We start from the raw sequence: 10,600 nt of genomic DNA, 5'->3' as shown, positions 1-10,600 counted from the left end.
TTCTCTCACTGTGAAGTGGAGGGTAATCTAAGATGATAAGGAAGAGGGTGGGTTTTATGGACTCAGACAGACCTGGTTTCAAGTCTCAGCTCTGCAATCTCTATAGAATTATTTAACCTCTCTGAGTCTCTTTTTCCCACCAGTAAATTGGTGATAATAACAGTTCCTACCTTGCAGGATTGTGTGTGGGGGGTGTATGAATTAAAGTAATACATGTAAAGTATATGCACAGGACTCAAATATTAGCTATTGTCATTATTATTATGACTTATGTTTCACTTTAAGCAGACTAAAGTATCTGTTGCATTGAGTTTTGTTGTTGTTGAAATAGGAACTCACTCTATTGCCCAGGCTAGAGTATAGTGGCATCATCATACCTCCCTACAATCTCAAATTCCTGGGCTTCAGCTTCCCAAGTATCTGGGGCTACCACCACATCCAGCTAATTTTTCTACTTTTTGTAGAGATGGTATCTCATTATGTTGCCCAAGATGGTCTCAAAGTCCTGGCCTTGTCATGCAATCCTCCCATCTCAGCCTCCCAAAGTGCTGGAATTATAGGCATAAGCCACTCTACCAGCGCACTACTGCATTTTTTAAATGAGAATGTAAATGTAAAATGAGACTCTCCCCGCCAGACAGAGTCTCCCTATGTCATCCTCAGTAGAATGCTGTGGCATCACAGCTCATAGCAACTTCAAACTCTTGGCCTTAAGCAATTCTCTTGCCTCAGCCTCCCAAGTAGCTGGGATTACAGGTGCCCACCACAATGCCTGGCTATTTTGTTGATGTTGTTGAAGTTGTCATTGTTGTTTAGCAGCTCTGGTGTATGTGGTCAGCATCCTAACCACTGAGGTATGGGTGCCAAGCCAGACGAGAATGTGTTTTTGGCAAAAATTACTTAAGTGAGAAGCATTATTTATTAATGCCCAAGGGAGTAATTGCGGTACCTAATGACTATGGAGCCACAGAGATAGAGTTACAAGTCTCAGGTGAAACCATTTGCCTTGAATGCAGAACCAGCCTCTGGGAGGGCTGCATAGACCAACTGAGCAGCACCAAGAGTTGAGTGGAACTCCAAGGATGGGGAAGGAGGAGAACCTCAAGGGAGACAAGGTGACCAGGTAAGAAAACAAATGGCTCCTCACTGTCTGGGTGCTCGAGAGTGTCCAGGTCCTGCCTCCTTGCTGTCCAGGTCCAACTGCCAGCTCATAGCAATAGACAGAGGGCAGGGGCCCTGGCCTCCCTTCAAAATACATACCTCCATCATCCTTAGGCTATTAAATGTTTTTTAATGGAAGTTGGTTATAGGAAGTAGGCAGGAAATTTTCAAGCCGTAAAAGGATTCTGAAACCTAGACAACCTAAGAAGAAGCATAGCATGACTGCAAGTTTATGTGAAGTGCCCGAGCTTGGAAAATCAGCTTTCTGCAGAAGCCACGTGTCTTTCAGAGCTCTGGCTAAGAGTGAAACTAATAGTGATGGGCTAAGGTGGGATGATTAGGCCACATAAGAAGAGGAAATGCCTGAATGCAGGGCTTTCCTAGGGTGGAGGGCTTCAGTGCTCTATCCATGTCTGCTTGGACCGCTGCACCATCTCTGAGCATCCCAGCTCCCAGTGGCCTTTTATCCCTTCAGCACCTGCACCTCTTTTAATGGAGGGTTCCCCTCAAGCTGTCAGAATCCCCTTCCCTGGGAATATATGTCTCTTTGGGGGCATCCGTCAATGAATGACAATTGTCCCTGATTAGGACAATCTGAAGTGTGACCTACCTGTCTCAGCACTCCCATGGGAGATTGAGCCAAAGTTACCCTTTGTGGGACTGTGCTTGGTAGAATACCTCTGCTTTTCTTTCTCCCAGGACTGCCCCCTTCCCCACTGCCCTATGGTTTTTCCATGAAATACTTATGAACACACTTGAAAAGAATCTTCCATGTCTCAGGATTTGTGTCTGGGGAACTGTGTACTTCATAGCAATGGTGCTGACCACTATGCCTTTCACAGGTGCATGATAAATATTTAGAAAGATATCTCTGGCATAACCTGAACCACTTTCACCTATAGATGAGAACCCAGGCCTGGCCAGAACAGCATACGGTCAGGAAAAAAATGGCTCACTCTAGAAAATTGCTATAACCTAGGGGCAAATAAAGACACTTTGTACTGTGGGTAGAATTTCCTCTTCATTTCCTTCAGTGAACGCCTCCACAAACCACAATGGGTTGGGTATAAAGACTGTTTGACTCAGACCTGGAGGAAGTTCAATGTCAGGTCGAAAAACAGGGATAGGGAAATGAGAGAATATGCCCCTAGAGTGGGTCAGGGAGAGGTGGTGGCTGCAGACATCTTCATCCAGCCTTCCCTGGATGGCCAAGAGAGGTGGTGCTGAGACCAGTGCCTCAAGGTTGGCAAATGTCTTTCCCTCCCAAATCTCTTCTTTATATTTACTCTAGAGTGACATTTCTGGAATTAAATCAGGGAAAGTATCAGAGAGAAGGTAGTATTGTGCTAGGTCATTATGGTAGGTAAAAAAAAAAAAAAGGCCCCCTCTTGCCTATAATCCTAGCACTCTTAGAGGCCAAGGAGGGTGGATTGCCTGAGCTCAAGTGTTCAAGACAAGCCTGAGCAAGAGTGAGACCCCATATATAAAAAAATAAATAAAAATAGCCAGGTGTTGTGGCAGGTGCCTATAGTCCTAGCTACTTGGGAGGCTGAGGCAAGAGATCACCTGAGCCCAAGAGTTTGAGGCTGTTGTGAGCTATGACACCATGGCGCTCTACCAAGGGCAACAAAGCAAGACTGTGTCTCAATAATAATAATGATAATGATGATGATGCCCCCCCAAAAGACATCTATGTCCTAATCCTTAGAACCTATGAATATGTTATCATATATTGCAAAAGGAACTTTGCACATGTGATTAAGTTAAGGGTCTTCTTATTGGGGAATTATTCTGGGTTGTGAAGGTGGACCCAATGTAATCGCAAAGGTCCTTGTAAGAGAGAAGCAGGAGGATCAGAGAAAGAGAAGATAGGACAACGAAGCTGTGGTCAGATGATATGGTCATGAGCCAAGGAATGCAGGTGCCCTCTAGAACCTGGAAAAGGGCAGGGAGCGGATTTTCTCCTGGAGCCTCCAAAAGGAACATAGTTCTACCAAAGTTTTGATTTTAGCCCCATGAAACCCTCCAGAACTGTACGATAATAAATTTGTGTTGCTTAAGCCACTAAGTGTGTGGTGATTTATTATAGCACCAGTAGAAAACCTCCATTAAGGATAAACAAGAGTATTACAGGAAAAAAAATATGGCGAAGCAGACATTCTTGTGAATAATTACAAAGGCCATGATAGGCAGAACACAGAGGTGGGGAAACAGCAAACTTCCCCATGTACCAGCAAATGTGACAGACACCGTTGGCGGCCCATCCAGCTCAGTTCCCCTTCTGTCTTCTTAACAAATCCCAGTTTTTCTCTGGTCCCTCCTCCCATCCCATGAGGCCATGTGTCTCAGGAAAGCTGATGCCACTTCCTACTCTGGGGCAGAAGGAGACCAATTGGCCAGGGAGTGATGACAGCCCCTCACCAGCTCTGGCCAGCAAGGTGGGAAGGGACATCTGAGGAAACTTTCCTCCTCTCCTCTTCATCTGAATATTGTGAGGTCTGTCTGGGCTGCATGAAACCCCTCCAACATCTTATACCCAGCTTGATGAAGAAATCAGCACATAAAGAGAACAGAACAAAAAGCAGAAAAGTTTCTGTTACTTGCAGCCAAAAGCTTCCTAACTGATACAGCTGATTCAAAAGGTGGAGATAAGATTTCAAAAGGCTTTGAAGGCTTTGATGAGGAATGAGCAACGAACACCTGCTGTCATCTGGGGGTGCAAGATAATGAATTTTCTTACTGTTTAAATCACAGTTTCTGTTACTTGCAACCAAAAGCATCCTAACTGATACAGCTGATTCAAAAGGTAGAGACAAGATTACAAAAGGCTTGGAAGGCTTTGATGAGAAGTGAGCAATGAACACCTGTCATCAGGGGGTTAGCCATTTTTAACAGGGGAGTGACCTAATTTGTATTCGGGACAAATGACTTTTAGTGCACAGAAGATAGACTGGGACTGGGGACAGACTGGATTGAGGAGAAGGAACAGAAGGCTCCACAACAGTTCATGTTACCAAGTGACAAACCAAGGGGTGGCCTAGAGCTTGAGAGAAAAAGTGGGGACGAAATTCAAGTACCACCAGAAGGCTTAGAACTTGATTTAATGTGGAGCATGAGAAGTTGATGATGACTAAAGAATTCCAAGAAATATACTCATTACAGTAATCCCAAGAATTAAGTATCTTAAATACCTTTTAATGTCTATACCTATAATAAAGGGAAGCTTCCCCTCCTTCAGCTGTGCTGGAGCCTGTATTTATGGTATGTTTAAAAAGTGACTGAAGTCAACACAGATGTTAAAAGTAAGATTAACACCAAGAAAAACTGCAGAGTCCGTAACATCCCCCCCAGAGAGGAGAGCTAACGTGTTCTCCTTTTTTGTCTCTTGGATGTGTACAAAAATGTGCCCCAAATGAAATATCTGGAAGTGCACCCAGGCCTTTCCTCTGCTTTTTGTTCTCCTATTTTCCATCCAGGGACAATTTAGGGAGTGTACTTGGCAATGACATTAGGACTTCTGCAGTAGCCACACCAGTGTCACTTTTCAATTAAAAAACAACAACACGTCATTTCAGATTTTTGCCCCAGGTCAGGGATTCCTTTCTTAGGTAAAAATTTCATCACAGTCATGGAGTCAGGACTGTGAAAAGGGAGACCCAAGCTTACATCTTCCAAATGGCACCTGGCTCGCCATTGGTAAGAAAATACCACAAGCCATTAAGAAATGCCGAATAGCCCTAAAACTGTGAAGTGTAGAGTGATCGACAACACCATGGTTTGAAGTATGAAGATTATCTGTGGACGATCTGCATGTTCAACATCAGAAAAGATGTCTGATGAAAGATTTCTGCTTGGGAAGCAGCTGAAGGTTTGCCTTTCCCTTCACTTTGACTCCCATTCAGTCCCTATATTTATATATGTGAATATATTACAGTTGGAGATTTTCAGGTTATATTTCACAGATGACATTTTTAATCTGCCTCAAAAATGTAAACATAGCAAGAGTGTTCTGCAGACGCACTCACCGCCTGGAGCAACTGTCAAATGGAAAATTCAGTGGAAAGTTTAGCCTGTCTCCAGTTTAACTAAGTTGAGGAATGCTGCAAAAACAGGTGTTGTCTGACACAAGTAATAATTATCCTTCACCTTGATGGATGTTAGTTTAATCTGTTCCTTACACGGTAGCTTGGTCTTAACTGACTGAATTTAGTGCCAAAAAAGCAGATGAGATGGCGAGGGTGGCTGGTATGTGACACTCTACAGGACAAGGCTTTGGGGAAGTTTTGATTGATTTTCTTAAGGGAGTTTAATCATTTCTCTTGTTTGCCCAATAAATATTTAGATCTAAGTGGATATCACAGTACTCTGCTAAGATACTAACATTTGTATTAATGGATTTTTAAAAGAGTTTCATTGAGACCATGATTCAATGCAATGACTTTCACAGAAAAAGGAAAACAAGTGACTAGAACAGTTCCGTAAGACATGAATAGACCCTGTATATGAATGCTCCAGGATAAATTGCTCAGAAGGACTGCAGTGTTAGCTGGGGGAAAGCAGAAGAAACACCTTCCACATGCTGGTCATAGCAGCCTTATTCAAACATTTTTCAAACTGAAGGGCTTATGACTTAAGATATTACTCATGTATCTAGCAGTCCCAAAGAGGCTAGTCTGTGCCAAAGAAAAAGCAGCATTGTCACTATGTGGCGCTTTCATTTTTGTGGCCTTTTTTTTTTTTTTTTTTTAAGCAATGACAGGCAATTCAAGAAGATGCTGATTTTGGCAGTCTTTTGGATGGACACACAGTCTTTTCAGAAAAGAAAATGATCTATCATCCCCAAATGGCAGGAATTGGTATTGTGGGTAACACTCAGAACAAAGCCCCTGAAGTGAGCATACTTGACTCACGAAATATTTCTAGCATGAAAGTCAGCAGAGCGTAGTGGGGATGACTAGATCATGGCTCTTTTGCCTACTGGCTGTGTGGCCTCAGTCCCCTCATCTGCTAAATGGGAATGATAATATTGCTTACTTAATGGGACTTCACTGTGGTTTTACTAAGCATGACATGACCCTGTAGAGAACAAAATGATGACAGAGATACATGTGCACGTGTGTACTCTCTGGAAGAACTAACCTGAGAATGAGGGATGCAGAGATGTGTGAGCTATTGCAGAATACAAGTGAGATAACGACCAAGGGTAATGTGTAAATAAAGAATTCTGAGAGCAAAGAATGACTTGTCGCAACGTGAGCTGGGTCTTGGAAAATGAATAGCATCTCAGCCAGTAGATTTCAGCAGGTAGAGACTAACTGCTGTAATGAAAAGTATGGAGAGCATCTCCCTGCTGAAAGATCACCGTGAATGAAACCGAACAGGGTTTGTCCTATTATACAGCTTTGCACCAAATGCCAAGCACGGGGAGTATCCAGGACTTTTACAAACTCTGCTCCACACTGATCATCCAGAATAGGCTGTCTCAACAAGGTATCAGTTTGATGCAGATGAGTCACCTTGAGTTTTGTACAAACTAGTGTATTCTCTGGGCCCAGGCCCAGAATCAGAGGAGTTGGTGAGAGAGCTGGCAGGGAAATAGATCCTGTGTATGTGTCATTTGGATGTCCTCTGTTTTTGCCCATCTGTGAGCACAATAGTCACAATGACAGCCATCCCCAAACTACCCAGCCTTCTCCCAGGATTTCATTTCCCACTGTTCCCTGCAGGTATCATGTCCCCCTGGACTGCTCTCAAACAATGATAGCTAGCAATTACTGAGTACCTACTATGCGTTAGTAATCTAGGAAGTGGGTACTATTGTTATGCCCTTTCTGCAGAGGTAAAAGCTAGTATCACACAGGCCCTGCCCTGCAACTGTTCTGACTGCTGATTGTGTCCCCGAGCAGCCATCATCCTCTTCTGACCATTTACCTCCAAGGATCTCCCCCTGTTTCTGGGGGTGTCCACAGCAGTGGCAGTTCTTAGTACCCCAGTCTGTTTCCAGAGCACCCTTTTGAGGAGAGGGCCAGGGAGCAAATGAGCATGGAAATGGAGCCAGCAATTACCTGGAAACCTGGGATTCCTCTTAGCCCCACTGCCTAATCTGTCTCTGCCAAACTTGTCCACTGCAGGTGACTTCCTCTCCAAGGACTCTATGGCCCTCCTTCCAGTCTGGCCCCCTTTGGAAGCCCCTTTCCTGAGCTATCAGACAATTTTTAACATGCCAAACCTAAACTGTAAGCCAAGTTCAAGTCTCCTCTCCAGGTTCCACGTTAATAAGATGAGGTTGGGCCCCTAGTTCAGTGTTCCTAAATGGTCCACGAAGGAAAAGACATTTGCAATACATCCTAACAGAGACCCCTATGCCCAGAGTATCTCCCAGATAACCCCTATGGCTATCTCCACTCCAGGGCCAAACACCCTATCCCACAAGGAAACAGCCACAGGCCCGATCATCCTCAGGTCTCTCCAGAGGCCTAGGTCTATGATGATGCCTGTGACAGGGTCTCCACAAAGAAAGCTCTGCCTTACCCCAGAGCACAAAATATACCTACCTCTCTCACCTGCTCATACACAATGCAGTGTTTGCTCTAGAAACAGGACAAGAAGGCCCAGTATGATCAGGAATTATTATTAATAAGATGTGACTCAATCAGCAGATGTTTGCTAATAGCTGCATGACTATATTAAAATGTTAATGTTCTGAATAGAACAATATTTACCATTCTTTGGGCATTTTCCATGCCCAGGAGCTTAGTCTATCCCATTAATTCTTCTAACAACAAAAATAGGTTGGTGCTATTATTTTATCCACTTTTTCTTTGCAGTTTTTTTGGCCAGGGCTGGGTTTGAACTTGCCACCTCTGGTATATGGGGCTGGCACCCTACTCCTTGAGCCACAGGTGCCACCCTATTTTATCCACTTTTCAATGAGCAAATTAAAGGCTTAGAAAGAGCAAATCATTTGTTTCAAATTGCACCACCAGAAACTTCCCTACAGCAGAGGTTTCAAACCATAAAGCCAATGACTGGCAGAGCCTGAATAAGGGCCCAGAGCACTCTCACTGCAAAGCTCACCACCAAGAAAGAAAGTATCACCTCGGCACCCGTAGCACAGTGGTTATAATGCCAGCCATATACATGGATGGTGGCAGGTTCAGGCCCGCCCTGGGCCAGCTAAAAACAATAATGACAACTGCAACAAAAAATAGACAGGTGTTGTGGTGGGCGCCTGTAGTCCTAGCTACTCATGAGGCTCAGGCAAGAGAATCTCTTAAGCCCAAGAGTTTGAGGTTGCTGTGAGCTGTGACACCATGGCACCCTACCAAGGGTGACAGAGCGAGACTATGTCTCAACACACACACACACACACATACATAAAAGCAAGAAAGTATGATCCCCACCAGAGATGTCTCAGGAAAGATGGTTCTGCTTTCCATAGATAGAGCCAGGAGAGGCTGTGGGTTCACCACATTCCCCTTGCCCTCTCTGCGGGACAGAAATAGTCACCAAGGCTGGAGCAGTGAAAGGCAACTTTTAAGGACCCCACAATCCAGGTCAGCAGCCAATCTGCAGATTCCAGATTTGAATGTGGGAGTACAAAGAGCTTCATGGGACCTGCCCATATCAGATAAGCCAAAGCCACAGAGCCAGAGTGATGTTAACTCACCACTGGAGGGATGCCAAAGGCTCAGGAAGGAATAACATGGTCAGACTTTGGTGAAGTATTATCTGAAGTCACAAAGTAGGGCTACCTTCCAACCCACTGTGAGCACAGTACACCAGCCATGTTGTACAGAGGCCAACAAATACCTCTCCACCCCTTCCCAAGCTCTCAAAAAGACCAGCCCTCCAACCAGGATGACTGAGGGAGCCTTGAAGGTCCTACCTGGATTCCTTTGCTTCCTCTCTTTTCTCTCCACCTCATGAACACCTGGATTTTTTTCTAGCCCCATCCTCCCCTCAGGGTCTCAGTTCCATAGGAGGGGCAGGACAGATCCTTGAGGTCCTCCAGACCCCTAGAGGGCACCAGATCATTCCTGCTCCTACAGTAGATATCTACAATAGAGGCCACATTGACATTGCTCAGAGTGGCCATAACTTATGCATCATTTTTTTTTCCAGAAAGTCTCTTTTTCTATACTAGAAAGAGTGGAGAGGTAAAGAAAAGAAAGAGATAAAGGGAAAGAAAACCCCAGCCTGCCATTCATTCAACTCACTTGTAATTATGTGTTAAATGTCTCAGTCCTCCTAGGAAAGGTGCCTAACACAGTACCTGACACAAAATAAACACTCAATGTGTTGAATTGAATTAAAATTAAATTTCTATCTTTAAAGCTCTCAGAGTCTTAGGAGTCCCCACTCTGAATGCCCATCTAAACATCCACACTAGGAAGTTATATACTGCATGCACGGTATTGTGATAAAACTTATATAATGGCCCAGAAATAAAGGCAGTAGATTTCTCAAGAAAATGGCAAAACTCATCAGAAATCTGAAGAGCTAATGGGCCTCTCCTTCATGATCTCTTCTAGCTCACCTTGAAAGCTGGATTCCTAAGAATTTAACCCCACGGCCAAACCCAGATATGTCAGATATGGCTAGCTCTCCTTCCAAGAAGGCTTTTGTGGTATGGTCGTAATCCAAGGACAAACCTAGGGACAGACCCAAACCTCAAAGCCTATGGTGGGAAAAGAGGGAAGGGAACACATTCTGAATCCAGTGAAGCTAGACTAGAACAGGGTTAATGTAAATGTTTGTGTACCTATACATATACATACAAACATACGCACGCACTCACACACATACAGGCTTACATGCTTTTTTAAAGCCAAGGAGTGAGTGAATCCCAGCATTCTGGAATTTTGCTTAGACAACTATAAGAAATACACAGACAGAAATGAAAATTAACCAGAAGTCATTGCAATGAAGTTTTTGCAACTCAACACTTAGTTGACTTCAACATAAAGTTTTAAGTGCTTACTATTTCACAGATCAGGACTGGAGATACAGAGATGAAAGTAACTTTACTCTCAGCCTTACGTCCCAGGCACCTATCACTTCCTTTCTTCTGACTTCCATTTGTAGTCATTTAACAAATGCACTCACATCTGAGAGGTCACACAGCCTTCGAACAGGAAAGTTTGGTATCACAGCCAATCTTTATTACTGATGAGCTAGTTATAAATATTTAAACAAAACAAGAATTAAAAGATAGTAGTATTGAACACTGACTGGGTACCTGTGCTATGCTAAGGTCTTTACCACATATTATCCCCTTAGTGCACAACTGCCATCCAAAGTAGGGACTACTGTCACTCTGCTGTACAGACAAGGGAACAGAGGGTGTGAGAAGCCAAATTCAGAACATGCAACCAGTAAATGGTAGAATGGGAATTTGGACCCCAATTCATCTGACATCAAAGCAGTAAATTAACTG

General features: G+C 43.9%; 1 pseudogene; it reads left to right on the top strand.

Annotated features, from left to right (window-relative positions):
- The first annotated feature begins 1,082 nt into the window (after positions 1–1,082).
- Positions 1,083–10,600, top strand: part of LOC100962941 — a 30,433-nt pseudogene continuing 20,915 nt past the window's right edge.

The sequence above is a fragment of the Otolemur garnettii genome, unplaced genomic scaffold, assembly GCF_000181295.1.
Source record: "Otolemur garnettii isolate 467f Iridium unplaced genomic scaffold, OtoGar3 scaffold00008, whole genome shotgun sequence".
Taxonomy (NCBI): Eukaryota; Metazoa; Chordata; class Mammalia; order Primates; family Galagidae; genus Otolemur; species Otolemur garnettii.
The sequence above is the reverse complement of the archived record's forward strand: the minus strand, read 5'-3'. Positions and strand labels throughout refer to the sequence as shown.